General features: G+C 28.6%; 1 protein-coding gene across 1 annotated transcript in view; it reads right to left on the bottom strand.

The window, feature by feature from the left end:
* Nucleotides 1-24,031, bottom strand: part of LOC113384389 (kazrin-like) — a 387,846-nt gene that overhangs the window by 317,370 nt on the left and 46,445 nt on the right. Inside the window, exon 2 of the mRNA XM_026622105.1 lies at nucleotides 3,741-3,801. The gene's annotated coding sequence lies outside the window, so the exon portion shown is untranslated. The remainder of the gene's footprint in view (nucleotides 1-3,740; nucleotides 3,802-24,031) is intronic.

Below are 24,031 nucleotides of genomic sequence, written 5' to 3'. Positions count from 1 at the left end.
TAGTATTGCCCTGAAATTAAACTTTTATACCTCTCTCATCTAATGTAACTGTTTAGAGGGTATATTTTACTTATTTTGTTATTAAGTTTCTAAGGAGAAAACTATTCGTCAAAAAAACCAATGTGCTAATTTTATTAAATTCCCGTAGGGTAATTAACTTCCCGTAGGGTAAGTTATTGTAATCGTCCAAAAATTGAAATTGAAAATTTTTGCATTTCTCGACGTTTTGAAGGTTTCTGAACATTTTGGCATGCCTCAGAAAAAATGGATGTGTGTGTGTGTGTCGTCCACGTTTTCGGGCGCACAGATCATTCGATTTCAATGGTTTAAAAAACATTCGATTTCTATTGATAGGGTGATGTGCTGATTAGTTTTTGGCAAAGGCAGGTCCAGCCGTTACGGAGATACGGAGCAAAGAGTGCAGAAAATACAAATCGAGTTTTTGAGAAAACGGAGCATCCGATTTGAATGATCTAAAAAGCATTCAATTTGTATTGATTGGGAGAAGTGTTTATTAGTTTTTGGCAAAAGCAAGTCAAGCCACTTCAAAGATACAGAGCTAAATATTAACTAAAATCGCAGTTTTTAAGAGAACTAAGCGTCTGATTTGAATGATTCAAAGAACTTTCTGCTTGTTTCAACAAAATAATTTGTTTTGGGAAAAAAATCGTTTAAAATTTTGTGCAAAAATGACTATATAATAAAAAAAGGATGAATGCACGAGTCACTAATAAGTAAAACAAAACAATTTAAATAATTACTTAAACAGAACAAAACTAAATCAATCAAATCCATTTCACCATCATATAATTAGTAGAATCATTTCACAATCAGATTATTCTCCGCAGTATCAATCCGCTTACATTGTTTTAAAAAGTATAAATGTTAAATAAAATAGCAATGCATGCACAAAGGCAATTCAAATTATCCATTGATGATATAAAAAGCAGGAAATTTAATCTTTTATCAAAAGGGATCTGTCGTCAAAGACAATTGGCAAACGATTTTAATTATAGCCGCGAGCTACAATTTATTTTGTCATCGCATACGAAGCACATTCTACGAAACGTATACAAAGAAAAACAATTTTCTCATTACTGCAATATAATTGCGGCAACTAGCCCAGGAAAAGCTTTTGTATGGCAGAGAGAGGTGGCCGGAAGGCAAAAATGATGCAATCTGGGCAATAACACAACGAGGTGACTGCAGAAATTATGTTTATAAAACATGGGGGCTGTGTTTGCCGTGAGAGATTTTCCGGACCTCAAAAGGTGCACGTTTTCCACCCCTTGCATTGGGGAGCAGTTAGGCACGCGCCAACACGTGCGGAGCTTATTTCAACATGGTGCACAAAACGCGACCTATAAAAATGGTAAAGGGAAATGTTCTCAAACCGTTGTAATATTATGTTTTGAACACCTAAACACAAAAAAATTATTGGTAGAATTTGTTTCTCATAGAACCATTCATTTCAAAAGAAAAAAAAACATTCAAATTATTCAGAGAATGCAATCATGCAAATTGTTTGGTTTAAATACCATTCTGTTCTCACAAACGTTGTCATAAATTTATTTTTGGAAAATTGTTTAGAAAACTCTTTTGTAGGCTAATAAAAATATTAGTTAACTAAAATTTATGCAAATGTTCTCGAATCATCATGACATTGTGTTTTGAACACCCAAACACAAAAGGCTGTTGGTAGAAATTGTTTCTCATAGAACCATTCATTTCAAAAGAAAAAAAAAACATTCAAATTATTTAGGGAATGCAATCAAGCAAATTGTTTAATTCAAATAACATTCTATTCTCACAAACGATGTCAAAAATTTATTTTTGGAAAAATGTTTTGGAAACGTGTTTGCAAGCTATTAAAATATTAGTTAGCTAAAATTTACGCAAATGTTCTCAAACTGTTAACCAAATGACAAAACACTAAAAAAAGTTGTAGGTACTAGGTAGATACTGTTTCCCATGAAAAGATTCTTTTAAAAGAAAGGAAAACATACGTGTTATTCAGAGAATAAATCATTCTGTTCTGACAAACGATGTCATAAGTTTATTTTTCGAAAAATAGTTTAAAACGCCTCGCAAACTATTAAAAATATTACTTAGCTAAAATTTATGCATTTCAAAATATCAATTTACCTTTGTTCATACGCCTCATAAATATGCGCAATTCTTTTTGTTGATAATCAAAATTATTTATAAGTTCAAAAATTGTTTTCTAAACATACTTTTTTATGAAATAAATTATTTTGCATATTTCAATTAAGCTTTTGACCTGACTTTACAGGTTTAAAATTGTACTAACAAGGAAAACCTCAGGTTTACTCTTCTGAGATTTTGATGAAACTTCGCTTGGTGATAGAGTTGATGGTCAAAACACACTTTCATAAAAAGTACACATAATCATAAAAAGTAAATAAAATCTTGAAAAATAGACGGCGTACAGTTGTAGCCATGTTAACATATCTCAGTAGCACAGTCAATTTAAGCACTTGCTTCTAATTTTGCACTCGGATTCTTGATAAAAAATTAAAAATGAACAGGTTCAAATCCCGTTAGGTTATAATGTATTTTTTATATTTTTTAAATTATTATTATGTTAAAAATTAATTACTCAATGCACATATTTTGCCATAAAAAAAGAAATTTCAAACAAATCTTTAAGTCCATATATAAGTAATTTCTCGCATATTTTGCCACTGGAAATGATTCCTGTAAACGAAAAGTCTAAAAGGGGTTTTACAGTATTTTATTAGTTTGAGTTATCATTAAAAGTTGAACAGATTTCAAGTTCAATTAAAATTGAATAAATTAAAAATAAATTTTAGAAATGAATAAAATTTCAGAATTACAACATACAACCTAATTGTATTCATTTAACAATTGTTTCCAGGTATGGGAATTTAAATTTATATTATAATTTATTTACCTATAAATATAATGAAATAATTTAATTTATCTGTGAATGTTAAAGTAACGACGTTTAATTTGAACACACAAAGGGCTTTCTCATCAGACCGTAGATCTTACAAAGGATTATAGATTCAGAACGGATTTAGATGCAATGTAATTATTTCCATTGCTATAACGATGGGATAATTAATATGTATTGCATAATATAATATTGTGTAATATCAGATTATTTCTTTGATAAAAGCAGGTTCTAATATTTCACAACTAATAAAAGTTAGTATATTTTTGACATTATTATGTAGAAGGAATTTTCATTTCTCATTTGATTCTAAAAAAATATTTTCGAAATAAGCAAATAATAATTCTTTGCTATTTCATAATACATGAAAAATAAATAATTTTATTCATCAAAGAATAAAAATTATTAGTAAATTTATCTTTCAATTATTTTTTATCGATTTGTAGAAAGATAGTTATGTTTTGAAGCACTGGTAAAGTAGTGAAGTTCAAATGGGGGTTGTATCTAGGGAATAAAACAACCAATATAAGCCTTATCGAATGCAATAATGAAAGGAAAAAAAAACAGTTGAAAAAATATGTAAATATGTTATATATATATATATATATATATATATATATATATATATATATATATAAGTAGTTGTGTAAGAAGCTTAAGGTATAAATGTTGAAACCATTTGCAAAATTTTTACTTTTTCAGCAAAAAAAATAAGCAAATAGTTTTCAGAGTTATTTGAAATCCAATTTGCAAAAAATCCAATTACAATTGTGAAACATAGCATAAATTATTGTATAAATACCTCAAAAAATTAGTACACCAATCCCCTTAATCGATTATTCCGATTTCGTCCGATGCAATTCCTGTAAGAATAAAGAAAATACATGTGTTAGTATAACATGACTATAAAATAATTAAACCTAAGATATAAATAAAAAAAGACTGAATGAGAGAGTTGATGGGTCTCATTGAAGGCTTGATAAAAACATATATAAAAGTTATAAATAATCTACTAAAACGGGTTAGTCAAATTGATTAAAAAACTGTGAGAAAACATTTTAAGATTAGTAAACAATATCGACAAAAATACGTTTGAAAATATAGTAGAACTAACTTTAACACAAATTAAACCAGTACATTTTTAATTAATCTGCAATATTTTTTTAAAACCTCATCAAAATATTCACATGATTGAACACAATGATATTCATCAACGATTTAGCATTCAAGAGAATCGTTTTATCTAAAATATTTACAAATACAGTACTAGTTCAAAGATAATACCTACGCCAAATTATGGTTAGATAACCTAATTGCAAATAATACTATAGTACTGGAATAACCTATTTAACGACCATGAAACAAAAGCCTTAGATCTACCCTGATAAGATACAATGAGAAAGTTAAGAATATAATTGAAAGAACTGAAATTTACTACATGTAAATTTCACTTGCAATTACATCGCAAACTTAGACAAATGCGAGATATTCGCGTAGGAATGTTCAGTTTAATATACCGCGAAGAGAAAAAAATAAACGAGGCCATAAAATAAAGTCAAAAGAAACACATTCGTTAAATTTGTTTCACGAGATATAATAAATAGACGAACGTGCCAAAACGCTGACGAAGCGCTTTGAATCACAAGCCCTTTTATGACTGACGGATAAAAAGTATTATCAATGATGAAAAAGCTCAGTAAATTCGTTGATTCACATTTTTTTCAAAAATGTAAAAAACATGTATAAATAAAAAATCCGTCCATCTCTCATAATATATCTAACTATCTTGAATCCATTGATTATCTATCCAATATATATCAATCTATCTAATATTCATCTATGTATCTCATATCTATCTAATATCCTTCCACCTTATATCTATCTAGTATACATCTAATATCCATCCATATATCTATCTCATATCTATCTAAGATCCATCCATCCTTCTATCTAATATCTTTCTAATATCCATCTATCTAATATTTATTTATGTAAAATATATCTATCTATAAATACACCTTATAAATATATAATTTACTAAATTTAAATAAACCTTGATTTACATTTTTACAAAAATAAAAAAAAACATGTATAAATAAAAAATCCGTCCATCTATCTACCCAATATCCATCCATTATCCATCTCATAATATATCTAACTATCTTGAATCCATTGATTATCTATCCAATATATATCAATCTATCTAATATTCATCTATGCATCTCATATCTATCTAATATCCTTCCACCTTATATCTATCTAGTATACATCTAATATACATCCATCTATCTATCTCAGATCTATCTAAAATCCATCCATCCTTCTATCTAATATCTTTCTAATATCCATCTATCTAATATTTATTTATGTAAAATATATCTATCTATAAATACACCTTATTAATGTATCATTTACTAAATTTAAATAAACATTGATTATCAGTTTTAGAGCTTTTTTCCAATTGGAAAATCCTGGTAGATTTCCGACATTTCGGCTTCTGCAAAAAAAAATTAGACCCTATAATGAAACTTTTTGTAACGCATCATTGTTGTGTAATTATATTTAGTAAGAAAAAGATTGTTTCGTGCCCTTAAAATCTTAAGAAAGATTAACGACTTTCAGTAAGCCGCGGATAATTAAAATTAATCGTTTTTCGTTTGGGGTTTTATGAAAATTTTCACGCAAGAGAAAACAGTGAATGCTATAAAATTATGGTAAAAATATAATGAAGCGTAATATTTTTCAGCAATTAAAAGTAAATTAACTTAAAGTAAAGACTTTGCGAAATAAGCAAGAAATAATTATGTAACTTCTATAAATGAAAAATGGGGTAAAAAGAGCAACTAAGCCTTTACACTGACAAAGGTATATCAATAAGAAAATAATAAATAAAAAATAATTTAAGTTCAAGAAAGCAGCAAGAGATTAATTTTATTAATTTAATTAATAATAATTATTCCAACTCTGCTGATGAATATTTCAGACGAAGTACTAGATCAAGGTTATATACAGTGTGATTTTTATAAAAAATGGGAATGAAAAAGTTTATTAAAAATAAAGATATTAGAATTGTTTGCCCCCTAGATTATCTATAATTGGACCCTTGTGCCTCGCCCTATCCTATCAGAATTTGATATATGTAATTTTCTTATAAACCTGTTAAATAAATGTGCATAAAATCGAATGCACCTGTTAAAATCGTTTTATAAATTATAAGGTCTATGTTAGGCACGTAACGTATGACATATGACATTTAGGGACCGATCCTGCCGCATAATAAAAAAATGTTATGGCAAGGCCATGTTATGAAGAACGTATTTCTCAGGTTGTCAGATAGAAAACCTAAACTAAAAACCGCACAAATGTCAAAAAATGATCTTAGATAACAGGGTCTTTCTGACTCAGCTCCATAACATACGAGTAACGTTGCAGTTTATGTGTAAAACGCCTGAATGCACAGCAAATACATGACATTTTGACAGTATTCAGTATGATTCAGTAGCATAATGTATGGAAGTTGGAGCGCAAAGTGGCCTTGCCATAACATTTTTCTGTTATGCGGCAGAATCGATCCTTTAATCAATCGGGAGATCCGCGATTGTCGGCAACGCTCAACAAATGACGTCACAGTGATTTCTATGTTTTGTGCACTATATACAACGGAAAATATATGAGGACTAGGAGTCCATGTAGTGTAATATATGTCCTAAAGTAAACACATATGTATTATAAGGACTATGAATCCAAAGCAAGAAAACTTCTGTATTACATTGTGGAAATTCGAGTCACCTTTGCATGGATCATAAAAACAATATCGTCATGGTAAATGTAAATGTAAATTTTAACTTTATATCAAAGTTTATTCATAATCATTATTTCTATACCACAAAATTACAATTTTTGAAATAAAATTGCGATCTTCAGGAATTATTATTAGATAAGTTGACATATAACCTTTCTACAATGAATATAAAAAGTAACTTATTTCTAATTACAAACTTCTTTCACTCTGCCCAAAATTTATAGGAAACGAATCATCATCTTGGAATGAAATTTATTTCCGAGGCGTGCCGGATCTCGAATAGGAAAAAATAAACAATGATTGAGGCAATGGTATTTCCTTATTTCATCCAATTCCCCTAACATAAGGCTAGAATAAGTTATTTGCTCGTCCACCATCGAGTACTTTGTTGTACGCTCCAAGTACGTAACGAAGGGCGAATTGCAGAAATCAATAAGTCCTCTCCCTCCCGAGAAGAGGATAGTAAGGCATATCAAAGAAGGACGAGAGCACGGAGCGGAACGAATAACGAGCAAATCGTATTATAAAGGGACTCATTCGGAATAAATAGTATTAATCATTAGAAGAAATAAAGAAATTCAAAGCTGTTGGAGGATAAAGATTATGTAATAATATTGAGCTATATTGTAATTGTGACTTTAAATTTATTTTTCTCATTTTATTATTTTTGTTGTTACGAATCCATCATGCGCTTATTACAGCCAAAAATGAGCAAATTGTATTATAAAGGTACTCACTATGAATAAATAGTATTATCATTATAAAACAGACTAACTGAGTATCGTAATTGACATTTTTGTGTTTTTAATTTATTTTACTTGTTATTTGTGGTGACGAATCCAGACGAGTACTGAAGCCAATAATGAGCAAATCGTATCATAAGGGGACTCATTCGGAATAATTAGTATTAATCATTATAAGAATGAAAGAAATTCGCCACTATTAAACTATAAAGATTATGTAATTGCAATGTATTGCAATTGTGTAATTGTCATTTTGAATTTATTTATTTTATTTTATTATTTTTAGTTATGAATACAGGCGATTATTAAAGCTAAATAATGAGCAGATATCATAAAGGTGGAATTAATAGTATTCTCATTAAAAAAAAGAGAACTTATGAAGTATTGCAATTGACGTGTTTATGTTTTTATTTTATTTGACTTTTTATTTGGGGTTATGAATCCAAGTTCTTACTAAATCTAATGGTGAGCAAATCGTATTACAAAGAGAAATTTCGGAAACTCATTCGGAAAAAATAGAATTAATCATTATAACAAATAGAGAAATTTACCGCTATTGGAGGATATAAAGATTATGTAATAATGTTTTGCTATATTGTAATTGAGACTCTGATTTTTTTTTCATTTTTTACTTATTAGTTGTAGTTACGAATCCAGGCGCTTATTACAGCCAAAAATGAGCAAATTGTATTATAAAAGTTATCACTATGAATTAATAGTATTATAATTATAAAAATAGACTAACTGAGTATCATAATTGACGTTTCTATGTTTTTAATTTATTTTTCTTTTTATTTATAGTTATGAATCCAGACGAGTACTGAAGCCAATAATTAGCAAATCGTATCGTCAAAGAGACTCATTCGGAATAAATAGTATTAATCATTAGAAGAATGAAAGAAGTTCGTCACTATTGAAGGATAAAGATTATATAATAATGTTATGCTATATTGTATTAGTCACTTTAAATTTATTTCATTTTATTATTTTTGGTTATGAATCCAGGTGATTATTAAAGCCAAATAATACGCAGAGATCATACAGGTGAACTTATTTGGAATAAATAGTATTATAACATTATAAAAAATAGAAAACTTATGAAATATTGCAATTGACGTTTTTATGATTTTAATTTATTTTATTTTTTATTTGTGGTTACGAATCCAAACGAGTACTGAAGCCAATAATGAGCAAATCGTATCATAAAGAGACTCATTCGGAATAAATAGTATTAATCATTAGAAGAAATAGAGAAATTCACAGTTATTGGAGGATGAAGATTTTGTAATAATATTGGAATATATTGTAATTGTGATTTTAATTTTTTTTCATATTATTTCTTATAATATTATTATTTCAATATTTTGTAATTTTATTTTGTTAATATTCTGTTTATAATTTACATTTATATTTTTGTATTTAGGTTTAATTTTTGTTTTATATAAACCTCAACAATTTTGTATTATAAAGCTTTAATAAAGTTTTGATTGACAAAAAAAAATATTATTTGTGGTTACGAATCTATAACGCGCGTATTACAGCCAAAAAATGAGCAAATTGTATTATAAAGATACTCATTTGAAATAAATAATATTGCTGTAATTATCAGTATTGTAGTTATCTCTTTTAATTTGTTCATTTAATTTTTTGACACGAATGCGGGCGCTTACTAAAACCCTTCGAAATGAAATTATTTCATTAAAAAAACGGGGTTTGATATCCCGGCATCTATAAATGTTTTACTACTTTAACCAAAAACGTTAATTTATTCAACTTTTCTCTTCTAAAATAAATTCTATACATTTTAGTAAATGAAAAACCATTTGCCATTTTAACATAATTTAATATATAACATATATTTAAAATATTCTTTATTAACTTCCCGTAGAGTAGTTATAGTAATGGGCCGAAAATCCAAAATGAAAATGTTTGCATTTCATTCCCGACGTTTTGAAGGTTTCTGAACATTTTGGCACACCTCAGAAAAAATGGATGTATGTGTGTATGTGTTTTGTGTGTGAGCATTTTTTCGTCAAGTCCACGTTTTCGAGCGCACGGATCAACCGATTTGAATGTTTCAAAAAACATTCTATTCCTATTGATAGGAAGATGTGCTGATTAGTTTTTGGCAAAGGCAGGTCCTGCCGTTACGAAGATACGAAGCAAAGAGTGCAGAAAAAGATATCAAATTTTTGAGAGAAAAAAGTATTTGATTTGAATTATCCAAAAGCATTAAATTTGTATGATAAAGAGCTAGATGTACAAAAGATACAGAGCTAGATTTACAAAAAATGGCAGTTTTTGAGAGAACTAAGCATCCGATTTGAATGATTCAAAAAACTTACTGCTTGTTTTGATGTTCTCCTAAAAACTGCTGTTCATGCCCTTTTCCCCGTGTCTCCAAAACGGCTAGAACAGCCTTTGCAAAAAACTAATCAGCACGTGTTCTAGTCAAAACGAACCAAAATTTTTTTTAGCTTCCCGTAGGGTAAGTTATAGTAATCGCAAAAAATTCGAAAATGAAAAATTTTATATATTTTACGTTTCTGAAAATTTTGGCATACCTTAGAAAAAATGGATGTTTGTGTGTGTGTGTGCGGATACAAATTTTCGTCAACGATTTCGGAAACACCAATGAACTTATTTGAATAATTCAAAAAGCATTCTATTCGTATTGATAAGGAGACGTGCTTATCTTGCGAAGAAACAAGGCAAAAAGTGCCAAAAACGGTAACTAAGGTTTTAAGGAAACGGAGTATCTGATCTTAATATGTAATTCAAAAAACACTTTTCTTGTATAGACAAGATGAAGAACTGAATAATTTTTTTGGGCAGGCAGGATTAGCGGTTTCGGAATTGCCATTTGGCGGTCAAAAATGATCATTACAGACATATGAACATCAAATTATCAGATATATCATAGAGATTTTAATAATGTGTATCAATTTTGTTTACATTTCTATGGATTTCGTAACATCGTTTGTCCGTTAGCAGCTAAAGCAGTGCAATTGCCTTGAAAAAAGGTTCAAAATTAACAAAATATTTAAAAAAAAATCCAAAAGTTTTTTTTTCCAAAAATTCATTTTTTTCAAAAATTTAAAATTTCTTCAATTTATTTTTTTCAGTTTGTGAAAAAAATTATTTTTTAAAAAAAAAAATAATTTTTGTTACGGGAAGTTCTAGAAATTTGCCTTAAGGCTCGATGCCCGGCGGTTCTCGCAAAATCGAGTTGCCATTTTCTGCACTTTTTGCTCCATATCTCCGAAACGAGTGGACCAGCCTTTGCCATAAACTAATTAGCACGTCTCCCTATCGTTGAATCGAATGTTTCTTTGAATCATTCAAATCGGTTGATCCGTGCTCCCGAAAACGTAGACGAGAAATTGTATTCACACATACATACACATCCAATGTTTCTAAGGTATGCCTAAATGTTCAGAAACCTCTGAAACGTAAAGATATGCAAAAAGTTTCATTTTCTATTTTTGAACAAATACTAAAAGTAATTTTACAGATAAAGTAAAGTAAGTTTTCAATATAAATAAATTGTCTAACAAACAATTAAAACTAAAATATCAGCACAAAGCTATGATGAAACCCTCGTCTGCGATCCTATACCTCACGACGTTTTGAAAGGAGGTATCTCTTCCGCCCGTCATAGGTGTCCGTGTTTCACGTGCAATGCTCGATCGCCCGGTCGTTGTTTTCCTCACAAGGCGACGCGACCTTTTTCTCTTGAAATATATCTCCCGCGCGAATTCTCGTATCGGGCGCAAGATGAAATTGGAAATCGATTTCATTCGACTTTCGGAATTCCGAAGATATTTCAAGTCTTTTTCGTTATGAGATTTATTACTCGAGATACGCAATGAATACCACTTTGGAAGACAATAGCTGACTTAGTTAGGATGTAGAAGATTGAGTTGATAAAATGAATTGGTTACGGAATTTATTCATGGAACATTGGGATACAGTTTGTGTAGTCGTTATGAGATTCTTGATTAAATGGTATTTCCGATATTTTCTTATAGAACCCTGAAACATAATTTTGGATTTTGATGAACTGTTGTTTCAGTTATTGTTTCTATAATTACTTGGTATAGAAACAAGAATAATTGTAAGCTATTTTGCATTCTATTTAAAACCATTTTCAATCAATTCTAACTTTATAAAAGAAATTAAATATCATTATAATGTTCGTGGAAAAAATATATATTTGAGGGAATTTGTCTTTAGTTTGTCACTTTCATATTTTTATTCATTTAGGGTAGATCGAGTTTTAAAGGTCCGTGGATAAAAAGCACCACCGTGTCTCAAAAACAAGAAAAAAAAAGATATATAACCAACCATAACCTTGATTAGTACGACGTTCCTATCGGAAAATAAACGGCAATTTTTAAAAATACAAAAGTATTTTTATCGTTGTTAGTTTCTTTTTATTGTGAGCACTGTTGTTTAGTTTACTAGACCTTAATATAATTAATAAGTACACCTTATTTAATTATTTTATAAGATGTATTGTTAATTTTAAGATAGATTCAGCAGTTTTTTATATAACCTCTATAAAAGCTTATACAATAAGGTAAAAAGGACCAATTAAGCTTTTATTCTGGCAAAAGATGTAAACATTAAAAAAAAGTAAATAAAGAAGGGAATTGAGTTAATAAAGCTATTTTACAAGAGATGAATTAAATGAATAGTTGTTCCAACCCTGCTGATAAATATTTCTAATGAAATACTAGTTCAAGGTTATTTACAGTGTTATCTCTATAAAACACACATGAATTTTAATTATGTATTGTAAAATGTCTCATTTTACACCGCCTTTAGAGCAAGAAGAACCAGGTGTCAAATTTTTGGAAAACAGCAAAAAAACATTTCTACAATAATGAATTAATTGAGGGAGTTTTACTAATCATATTTTGATAGTTAATTGCGTGATTCGTATTATATATTGTGATATAGATCACTTAGTTTAGACAGTATGATAACTCAAAGTCAAATTGGACGTTTGTGCCCCGCCCACTATCAAATATATTTAGTTAAGAAATGTTATAAAAAGACTGAATAACAAAATTATGTACAGAATATCTTGAAATTATATTAGAATTAGATTAAACTTATATTAAAAACTAGCAAACCGGGCGAACTCCGTTTCACCACCAGATGGTTTCACTTTATGTAACATTTTGTTTGGTGATTAAAAGATGAAGAATAAAATTTCCTGCTGTTGAAATTAAATTAAAATTGCACAAAACAGGTGATTGATTTGATAGTTTTCAATTGAAATGTTAGGAAACAAATAACACAATGCCGGTTTGTCACATGAAATTAACTGAGCAGAGAACAGTGAGTCAAACATATGAGTAGCAGTCAATAAAAAAATATTAGTTTGTAGTACATGCTAAGTATCAGAGATGACGCTGTATGTGAAAAAAGAAAAAGTGTTTTCCGCTTTTCTGTTGAAAACTTTTTCCAATTTTCTTTGCTATAAACTTTACGGAGTCCGGGACCTTTCCAACGAATGCAAAATCGTCGAAATCGGTTCGTGCGTTCTGGAGTTATATCGTCAGGAAGGAAAACTCGACTTATTTTCATATAATAGATTATAAAAACCAGATTTTAGTGAATCCAAGAAAAATCTAAGCAGATATTGACAACGATTGGAAGAAACACATTTAGTACATAATTTTGATAGCAATCGTAAAATCATTATCCAAAAATATAGTTGAATATTATTTATAAAAAGCATTTTGCATTTTATAAACATACATTTTAAGAATATTTCCACAAAATACGTTGATAAAAATGATAAATCATGGAACATCACACATTCATGTTTTTGAAGTTTTTAATAAGAGAAATATAAAGTTCCACAGAACATGTTAAATGAAATGAAATAAATGATATCCCCGGGTTGGCAACAGCAATCAATAATAAATTAGCATCGTCGATGGTTCCCAGAAACGCTCTAACTTTTCATCGGCTAAATAATTAATTCGACTTTCATAAAAGTCCATCCATTAGAGCTCGTCCATCACATATTTAGTTACATTTCGTCCTCTATTATAGAGCTAGCTCGGTGCTCAAAGCTTTTACATTTCAGTTGAACTCTATTTAATGTATGATTCCGGAAAGACGTTACACCACGGCATCCATATAATATGTATGAATTTACATCTCTTACAGTAGGCAACGGTATAAAAAGAAAACAAATGTGTTTGTGCAGAGTACGCAAAAACGAACGTTACATGGTAATGTCACACATAAAGCAAATTTACATAGTACTTTTGGGAAACATATTTCGCGCAATTAAATATAAAATTTGAAAGAATGACGTGGGAGGATGGAGAAATGGGATATGTACCAGGTGTATTAGATAACATTAATATACTGCTATTTTTTATTATGAAAAATAGCAGAATGAAGCTACAAGCAAAAATGATAATGCGATATAGGAGAGACTGGGTACGGTTGTGTCAGACCAGGGGGTACCGTAGTGACATTCGCCATAACAGTTAAACTGCACAGATTATGACATAGGGTCTAAAAGAAAGCAAGATGTAGTATGTTTGTTTGCACACAAGCCCATTATTGTCTTCTTCGCAATACAAAAAAAAATCACAAATATTTTTTGAATCACTTAAAAAATTATGTTTTAAATTATTATGTTGTGTTGTATTACATATTTTTGACAACAAGAGTCGTTATAAATCAAACTGTTTTCATGCATGTCACAACCGTCCTCGAGGTGTGCACGGTAGTGACACACGCCCTCTTCTTATATATAAGGTTGTCAAATATCTCCCTTCCGCCTTTTCGTATTATAAACCAAGAGCAAAAAAGCGGAAGGGAGATATTTGACCTCCTAATATTTTTATTTTATGACCAATCATTCATATTTAAGGACAGTATCCACATGTAGACAAATGTTCAAATTACCATTGAAATTACTTTTTGAAGTAAAACTTCTTTAGGCGCGACTAGAGAGTGAATATATGAAAATGCAACGGAAGTTGCGTTACGCCCGAACTGTTTGTCGTTTGCTCTCGATGAAATCATCTCTATAAGGGTCAATTGTGATTAGTCGTAGTGTCGAGTGAATAGAAATCTTTCGTTGTATGTGTACCGACGTACGTTGTATGCGTCACCGATGAGCATTATATCGGAATGTCATAGGTTTTAAGATTACATCGGAGTACAAATCTTGATACAAATCTTGATTAAGGAATACCTAAATCAGAAGAATATTTTACCCTGTCCGCCGTAAATAATTATAATATAAAATAATAAAACAAATGAAACATCTGCGCCGTGTACGAAACGTAAGTTTATTCAAATTGAATTAAATTATTAAATTTAATAAAATATTTGTATAGGCAAGACAGATATTGCAGCTGCTCAAAAAATGAGATTGTATCGCCAAAAAAGTAAACAAAAAAACACAAGCACTCGAATGTATGTTAATGTTAATTACATAAAGTTCTTCAAACACAATAACATGATGAGTGGAATTATGAAAACATTAATTCTTTAGGCGTTATTTAACATAATCCACTGTGTGAACGAATATTATAGAATTTATTAATTAGCAATTACTTTTATTATCTAATGAAGATTCAAGTCCTAAATGCTAATTACAATGACAAACCGATCATGTCATATTTGAAGTATGGCTTTAATTATATTATTGTTTTCAAATATTATAATTATTCTTATTGCTAGTATAAATATATAACTTAGAATTTAATAATATAGAAATATGTATAATGGTTGACATTAACAAATTTGTACAAAACGAGTGTACTAATAAACATCATTCAAAATTGTTATATGATATCTCGTACGATAGCAAAAATTTACTTCAATCGCGTGTGAAACTTACGCTCACTCTTTTCTCCCAGCTAACTGGAAAATTAACAAACAAATTTTGGCTACTATTTATGCAATTATTATTTTATTAATGTAAAAAATTTAATAATATGTAGATATAGATGATATTTTCCTCTCCAATAAGTACATTTTTCTCTTTACCTCGTATATGAGACAAAAGAAATAAATATCATATTTCTTTGTTTTCATAATAATTCCATTACAGTAGTATGACGTGAATAATTACAAACTTGCTAATTATAAAGCGAAAGACAATATTTCTGTGTAAAAAAGCATAACAGAAATATTATTAACGTCGCATTATGATGAAAGAAAGAATTCATTTCATCGTCAGATTTTTATCTTTTATTAATATGAAACAGTAGAAGTTTTCTAAGTAAAAGGATCAAAGGATGACAAAGAGATGATACGATATTTATAATTACGGGATTAGTTGAATTGTCATTTTTTTATATAATTGTAATTATATAACAATATATATATATATAGATTCGTCGTAATTAACGCGTTGACTTTGTATGGACAGGGTCGCGCGTTCGAATCCTCGCTATGGCAATCTGACATCGGGCAGCGCGATGTCCATTTTCAATTGAAAATATAGATAAAAAATATGTTTCCAATTGAAAATAAGCCCATATCGGGCACTGCGGTGTGAAATGGCAATGGGAAACCTCTCACACTATTCTTCCCTGAAGCGAGTTGGAGTTTAATTCAGCTCACGGACCTGCCCTAGGGCAGCACTACCCATTATTATATATATATATATATATATATATATATAAATATATGATAAAGTTGTTCTTCGGCATCCATCCAATAATTAATTATTAGTGGCGAAAAATGTCTACTGTAGTATCAAACGTTTCGGGTCCTGATTTGATCCATCTCCAGTGCATACCAATAATTAAAAGAAAAACACAGAAAAAAACACAAAAAATATGATGCGCTAAATAATGTGACAATAAGCTATGTGACCATATTTTTTTAAATAAATATTAAAAAAAAGAATTAAAAGTTTTAAAATCTCTTCTCATCGAGAGATGTTATTTGTTTGGAATTTGTCAAGTTTGTTTGATTCAAGTGGAAACTTATACTGTCGATTCAGTCCACAGGAGACTGAGCTTGTAATCTGTGGTTGCAAAGTCAAAGCTCTTACCACAAAGCCACAAAAAAGCTCTAACTTAAAATATTAATTCATTTAACTTTTATTCACCAAGGGCAAAGTTGCATTTGCGGTTTTTTAACAAAGATCCCTTAAAATGTTTAATCGCGAATTTAATTAGACAATGACAATTTTATTTTGTACGGTAAAAACCATATATTTACAAAAAATACTATATTTTCCTATTAATAAATTTAAATCTAATTTTAATAAAACTAACTTCTAATCTCACTCATACCCCTAATAAAAACATAATCAATACTATAATTTTTATTATAGATCCAATAAAATAATATGTTAGGAACATAAAAAAATTTTATAATCGTGCAATATAATAATATGCATGAAATTGTATTAAGTGAATTAAAAAGCAGTAGATAATTTCGGGTCTGATTTGCATCTAGTTTTGTAAAATCAATACATAATATACTGACTATATAAAATATACTGAGTAGGAGAATCGTATGTATCATTTCCGAATTATTGTATTTTAATTCAATCGTGCTTTTTGCCAAGTTTGTTTAATGTATTATAATTTTTGCAAATTTAAATCATTTTTCAACATATACATCAATAACTAATCACTGTGTTGTATACGATTACATATTTTGAATAAGATATTTAATGATTAAAATGTTGGCACTAACGAATTTTGCAATCAGAATTTTTTATTTATTAATCGCTTTCATGTCAAACATACAATATTTAGTATTTCCATATTCAAAATATGCGTATTTTAAAATAATTTTTCCAGGTGTAATGCAAATTTAATATTTTTGTAATAATAAAATTCAATTATAAACAAGGAGACCCTGAAATTTATTCTTCTAGAATTTTAATGAAACTTTGCTGATTGATAGAGTTTTTAATCAAACTGAACATCTGAAAATGAAATAGGCCCATGAAAGTAGTTTAATTATAAAAATTAATTAAAGACGCCTCGGTAGCTCAGTGAATTTAAGAGCTTCTTACTACTTATTTTTGCGCTCGGATAAGAGTTTAAAATGATGAAGTTCAAATACCATCAGCGTATAACTTTTAATTATATTTATTGTTTAAATAGATGAACTAGGTGTAAGTAAGTAACTTCCCTATATTTTTAGATTATCGACTTAATAAAAAAAAAATCAATATTTTAATTCATGGAAGATTTATGAGTTGCTGGTTGAGCATTATATTGTCAGGAGCTATTGCTCCTATTTTTCATTTATTTTTTTCGTATATCGAAAGTAATTCAAATTTTAAATTTGATTCTGGCTAAACTTATACACTTTAAATAAATATTTTTAACATTGTAATTCAGTTTATATAATTTTTAGAAATATTAGACATTCTACAGTATTTATAATAATCTATTTAAAAATATTTAATATTCCGCAAACATTTCGTTACGGTACCGGAAGTTCTAGCAAATTGCCTTAATAATGCCATTTACCAATAATTTGGACACTTGATTTTATTCTGAATGATTTGACAAAATAGTATTTTGAGTAGATGTATTTTGAAAATACAGCTACTCAATTCGCTAATAATTTTTGAGCGATCCTTAAAATTACTACAATTTCTGAAACAAAGATTTTACAGCTAACTGCTAAATATTACAGTTCCTATTTACAAAGTATTTATTATGGGTTAGCAGTGTTAGCACACAATTAACAATAATGTTATTCAGAAATTAAACGTTTAATACCGCATAAAAGGTTTTTATGAAAATTTCACAAAATGCATATTTGAAATAATGCTCAAATAATAAATTCCACTATCCAGCATGACGTAATTTATTCGAAAACAAAATTAAAAATGCGGCGGTAGAGAAAAGCGCGTTGTATTATCGTGCGACCACTTAAAAACTTTTACGCTGCCGGTGGACGGATTTACAATGTTTGTTCGGAGTTTTCAATTTGCAAACCATGTGATATTACTCTGTGTTTGTGGGATTATTTTTCGATTTAAAATGAAAGTTATGTATGTACTTAAAGAGCTCTGTTCTTAACGCAAAAATAGTGCACCGTTATATTTTGCATTAGGAAGAGACCGACATTCCCTTGTTGTTAGGGGAAGTTGTTTGTTCGGTGAAAGGTTGCTGACCCTTCTGGCTGGATCTATGAATTCTTAATAGACGGAGAGCTAGGAAATTGCATAGTGCATTGCATTTTGCATATAATGTTGGTATATGTTATATAAAAAAGAATGTCCGTATATAAATGAATAGAAAACTAGTGGTAGGTATCGTGTCATAAGGCATATTGCTGGAACTTTCCCTACCAAAATTAAATATTAGAGTAAAAAAAGAATTAATAATCAATAAATATTGATCGATTATTAATAACAATTGTTTTAAATATTTTCAAGAGGATAATTATAATTATGTACCGTATATTTATTCGTTCATATATTATACAGTGACGACATTATCGCTCAACACAAAGAAACGCTGAATGAATCTACCTGAGAATATATTTCTGACGAGTAGAAAAACGCATATAAAATAGTATATATTTTATATATACAGTTTTCAATCGAATTGTAAATTTAAAATTTATATTTGAAGTATAAAACTTTGTAAATTTTGAAAAAAAAATGTTCTGAATTTTTTTTGAACCTTAATTTTTTAACAAAATTTGTTCTTATTATTAAAATATTCATAAACTATCTGATAATTTGATGTGCACATGTCTAGTGATCATTTTTGGCTGCCAAATACCATTTTTTAAATTCTGCTCTGTATCCCCGAAATCGCTAGACCTGCCTATCCAAAAATTTAATGAATTCTTCAATACAAATAAAATGTTTTTCGAATCATTCAAATCGGGCACTCTGTTACCTCAAAAACTGAATAACCCATATCATCGAAACGGTTGATCCATGCACCCGAAATCGTGGACGAAAAATTGTATCCCAACATACAGACACACTCATTGTTTCTAAGGTATGGCAAAATGTTCAGAAACCCTTGAAACGCAAAGATATGCAAAAAAAGTTCGATTTTTTTTGCGAGTACTGTAACTTACCCTACGGGAAGTTAACTAGGTGTAAGTAACTTCCCTATATTTTTAGATTATCATCTACTTAGTCAAAAAGAAATCAATATTTTAATTCATTACAAATTTATGAGTATACCGAGTTGATGGTAAAACATTATAATGATAGGAGCTATTGCATATTTTTCTATTAACAAGCATTAGTTGAAGAGCATTATAATGTTGGCAGCTATTGCAGATTATTCCATTTTTAACAAACATATTATAAATTTAAAAAAATATTAAAATATTAAAACTTGCTTCCTCCTTCAATACTTTAGATATCATGCTATTTAGCAAATTGCTATTAAGTATTAAAAAATTAAAAAGTGAGACATATTAAGAATTACTCAATAAAATCTTTAAGCTAGTGTTTTTTACAATGTTGAATATATAAGTTTTACCTTCTCGGACACCTTTCTACCAGACTTTAAGTACCACTTTATGTTAAATTCTTTAAATTAAATAAATTGATTGAATAAACACATGTTCCTAGAAATATATTTAATTATATTAAATTAAATAACATGTTATAACTATACTAACTATACTAAATACTAAATACTATTTTTTTAATGTAAACTACGTGATCTATTAAAATATTATAGAATATTGAATAAAAATCGAATACGTGTCTTACACATACGATGTAATTTCTAAATCGTGTCCTATGATTCCAAAATATTCATTTTTTTTTTTAAATTAAACCATTTTACGTGATGATTACACTAATTATGGGTAAAGATAATAACCTATGTCATCATGCAAAGTTTCATAAAAAATGAGCAATAGTTAATTTAGAAGGAACGACCTAAAAACTAATTAGCGCGATGCCCATATGATATCTTAAAGCAGGTTTTGAATTTTCAAATTTTGTTCAAAATTTTTGGCTAATACGAAGATTAAAAAAAATCTGCACTCGTTTTGGTATATATATGTTCCAAATAATATTTTTTCGTATGTAGGTATTTGTTTATATATATTTGATAGTATTTTTAGTTTTCTATTTTAAGTATCATTCATAATTAAAAAAATATATTAGAGCAAGCTTTTAAAAAATTCCCTATAATTACAATCTAATTACTGAATACAATCTAACTACTATCTCATGGAGACATTGTAATTTATATGGTAATAAAAAAGGTAATTATAAAGAAATAGGCAGATCGGTTTGCAACCGATGAGAACTTGTCGAGTTTCATGAAATAACCTTTAAATTTTGGAAATCCGTGTAGTCATTTTTAAAAAAAAAACATCGATGTAAGGTCAAATTCAAACTCATATACGAAAACAGACAAATTTATACACATTTTTTTCAGTATTAATGTCAAACGATTCAGAATGACTTGAAATGTCGATAAACCAATATCGGCAACTTTAATTTTCTTTCAAAACTTTGTTTGAACTTAATTAAATATAGTCAGAAGAACTTCATAAGTGTGAAATCAGTACAGTTTCTTAAAGAATTCCAAAAATAGTCAATCAGCATCTTATTACATTACCCTACAAGACTATGTATAAGCTGATTTAACGTAGCTTTGAGAAGGTTTCTCTAATGACAAACCTTCATTCATTTTATTAAGCTCTTATACATCAAATCAGATGGACCTTTTCTCTTTAACCTTCTCGTCAGTACTTCTTAAATCAGCAGCAGTATAAATTGATTTGGGTGATCTGATAGCTTTTTTTTGTTTGTGATGCAACCTTCTTTTGTGAGTATTTGAATCGATTTTAGTTGTAGGTTTATAAGAAGATTTTGTAGAATTTTTGAAGTTATATGGTATCTTTACAAATATAGATAGCAATGTGTTTTTACGTGAAAATAGCCCTTGCTTGGCATTGGCAATATATCAATAAGAAAGACGGCCAAGGGATTGTCTTCTAATAGCGTCCAGTATAAAAATAAACAAATTATATCTCGGGTAGAATAAATACGATCAGTGAATTGCTAAATAACAAAAATGTCGTTCTTAGTAAGAAGCAGTGCTCAGCACAGCTTCTAGAACATATAATAGTTCTGATTACTTCAAAAATACGCTTAAAAATAGAGTGTCTCTAGAATTTTTACAACATAATCAAATAATCTCGAAGTATCAAAAAATTTGAACATAAATATCTGGTAAAATTATTATCATTCTTATTACTATTACTTACTTAGCACTTATTCCATTCCTAAATGTTTTTTAAATATTATATGATAATTTCATATGTTAAAACTACTATAACAAATTCTACTAGACCCCTCACTATCACCGAGTTAAAAAATATCGGGGTGTTTTTCAAAGGCCACATAATCGTACAGTAGAATGCACATTGAGAAATCGATTGTGTTAAGAGTACGGAGACCTACCTATTTTAAAAACTCAAGATATGAAATATTTCTTGTTAATTTATTACCTCATATAATAAAATATTTTTCAAATTTAAAGTTTTTTTTAACCCTTAGACTCAGTTTGTGCCAGTAAAACCAACGCGTTCTATCGTTATAAAAAAATAGTTCATGAAATACATATGTAGTAGAAATCGATTGAATTTACTAAAACTTTTGTACAAAACTTGTGCAAGTAGTTAATTTTTTCATAGTAAAATGTTCGGAAATCTGAAATAAATAAATGTTACAAAAGAAGCTTTAGGAATTTGATATGTAAATTTATAAATAAAGTTATATTAAGAGCAATCCATGACTAAATGACATTCCAAATAAAATCTTAGAAAATTAACAAAAATTCGAAAATTTGACCTTTTACAAAGTATAGCAATCCAAACAATTGTCATTTAAAAGTCGAAAAACTCAAGCCAATTAATTAACCGTGGCCAAATTAATAAAATTCCAAAAAATAAACTATAGTATAAATTATAGTATGTATATGATTTTCTACTGAATCGTACCAAATTTGAGGATTTGAATTAGACAAGCTTTCAAGCAATAATCATTTAAAGCCCTTTTAAAAACAACCTGTTTTATAGAAATTTTTGACGTGTTAATTTTATTATTTCAACAAAACATGAAGCTCTGAAAGAATTCTATTTTAATTATACATACATACATATATACATATATTTAGTCGGTGTATATAATATTTTCTACTAATGATTTTGATTAAATTGTATTCTAAAAATTTCTAGGATGACCATCCTTAGGTCAATATCCTCATTGCATGATTTCACGGTTAGTGCACAAATAGAATTAATTAAACTTGTTTTTGTTGAAACAGAATAAGCTTGCAATTTATTGATAACATGAATGCAAAATAACATTGAATAACAAGGTTTTTGTTTTAATACATATTTCAAATACATTCCGCATTGCAGAAATATTGTAACATTTTTGGATGCAGAAAGGTTTTTGTTCGGAATTTAGGAAATATTTTCAAGGGTTCATGCGGATACGGAAATATTTTATATTTCCTAATGAAAACTGTCTTCGACATTCTTTTGTCCAGAGAATTTTCAACGATAATATGTAAAGATACGTTCGTTTCACTTATAAGTTCATTGTAATTTATAAAAACTAATGGATTAATAATAAATAAGATGCTGAAAAATTGGCAAATAGTAAACTGAATGATAGAGATTTAAAATCTTACTTGAATTTGATAAAAACTTCCAACTTTACGCTTTGGCATGCATATAATTAAAAAAATTAACTCTGCAATATACATAGAAGATAATCTCTACAGACATAAATACAAAACACAAAACCACGAATTAAAATTGAAATACAATCAAGAGAAGCATTTATCGTGCAACAAAATGTGAAATTTTTCAAAATATCTACTTAATAATGCAAAGAGACTTAAAAGTAAGTCTATTTTAAATTAGTTGTATATAGCATTAATTTATTAAACTAGTAGTATAACCATATTGCTGAAACTTATGGTATTATCCAGAATAACGCATGGCAGAAAGGACTCAAAATGTATAAATGTTTCAAGAAAATGTAGTTTGAAGTGTTTTACGATTTCAATAATTTACTTAAATTAAATTGACAATAATTTTCTTTGTTCTCAAACATCATTTTCATTTTCTTGAAAGGAATGACTATTGAATTTTGAACTTATTTGACTTGAATTGTTTTGTTGTAGTTCAATTTTTATCTTAATGGTGGCCCATCATATATAGTTAGTATCTATACATCTCTTTTAGAATACAAATCCAAAAATAAGAATGAATCCAAAGTACAAATTTATTTAAAAATCACTATGCTTACATTTATTAACTTCCCGTAGGGCAAGTTATAGTAATCGCAAAAAATCGAAATCGAAAATTTTTATAGATCTTTACGTTTCAGAGGTTTCTGAATATTTTGGCATACCTTAAAATTAGAAAAAATGGATGTATGTGTGTGAGTGTGTGCGTGTGTGTATGTATGTATTTGCGGATACAAATTTTCGTCGACGATTTCGGGAACACCGATCAACCGATTTGAATAATTCAAAAAACATTCGATTCGTATTGATAAGGAGACGTGCT

This window comes from Ctenocephalides felis, unplaced genomic scaffold (genome assembly GCF_003426905.1).
Source record: "Ctenocephalides felis isolate EL2017-DRISC unplaced genomic scaffold, ASM342690v1 CF-g0.4_SCAFFOLD_03571, whole genome shotgun sequence".
Classification (NCBI taxonomy): domain Eukaryota; kingdom Metazoa; phylum Arthropoda; class Insecta; order Siphonaptera; family Pulicidae; genus Ctenocephalides; species Ctenocephalides felis.
The sequence above is the reverse complement of the archived record's forward strand: the minus strand, read 5'-3'. Positions and strand labels throughout refer to the sequence as shown.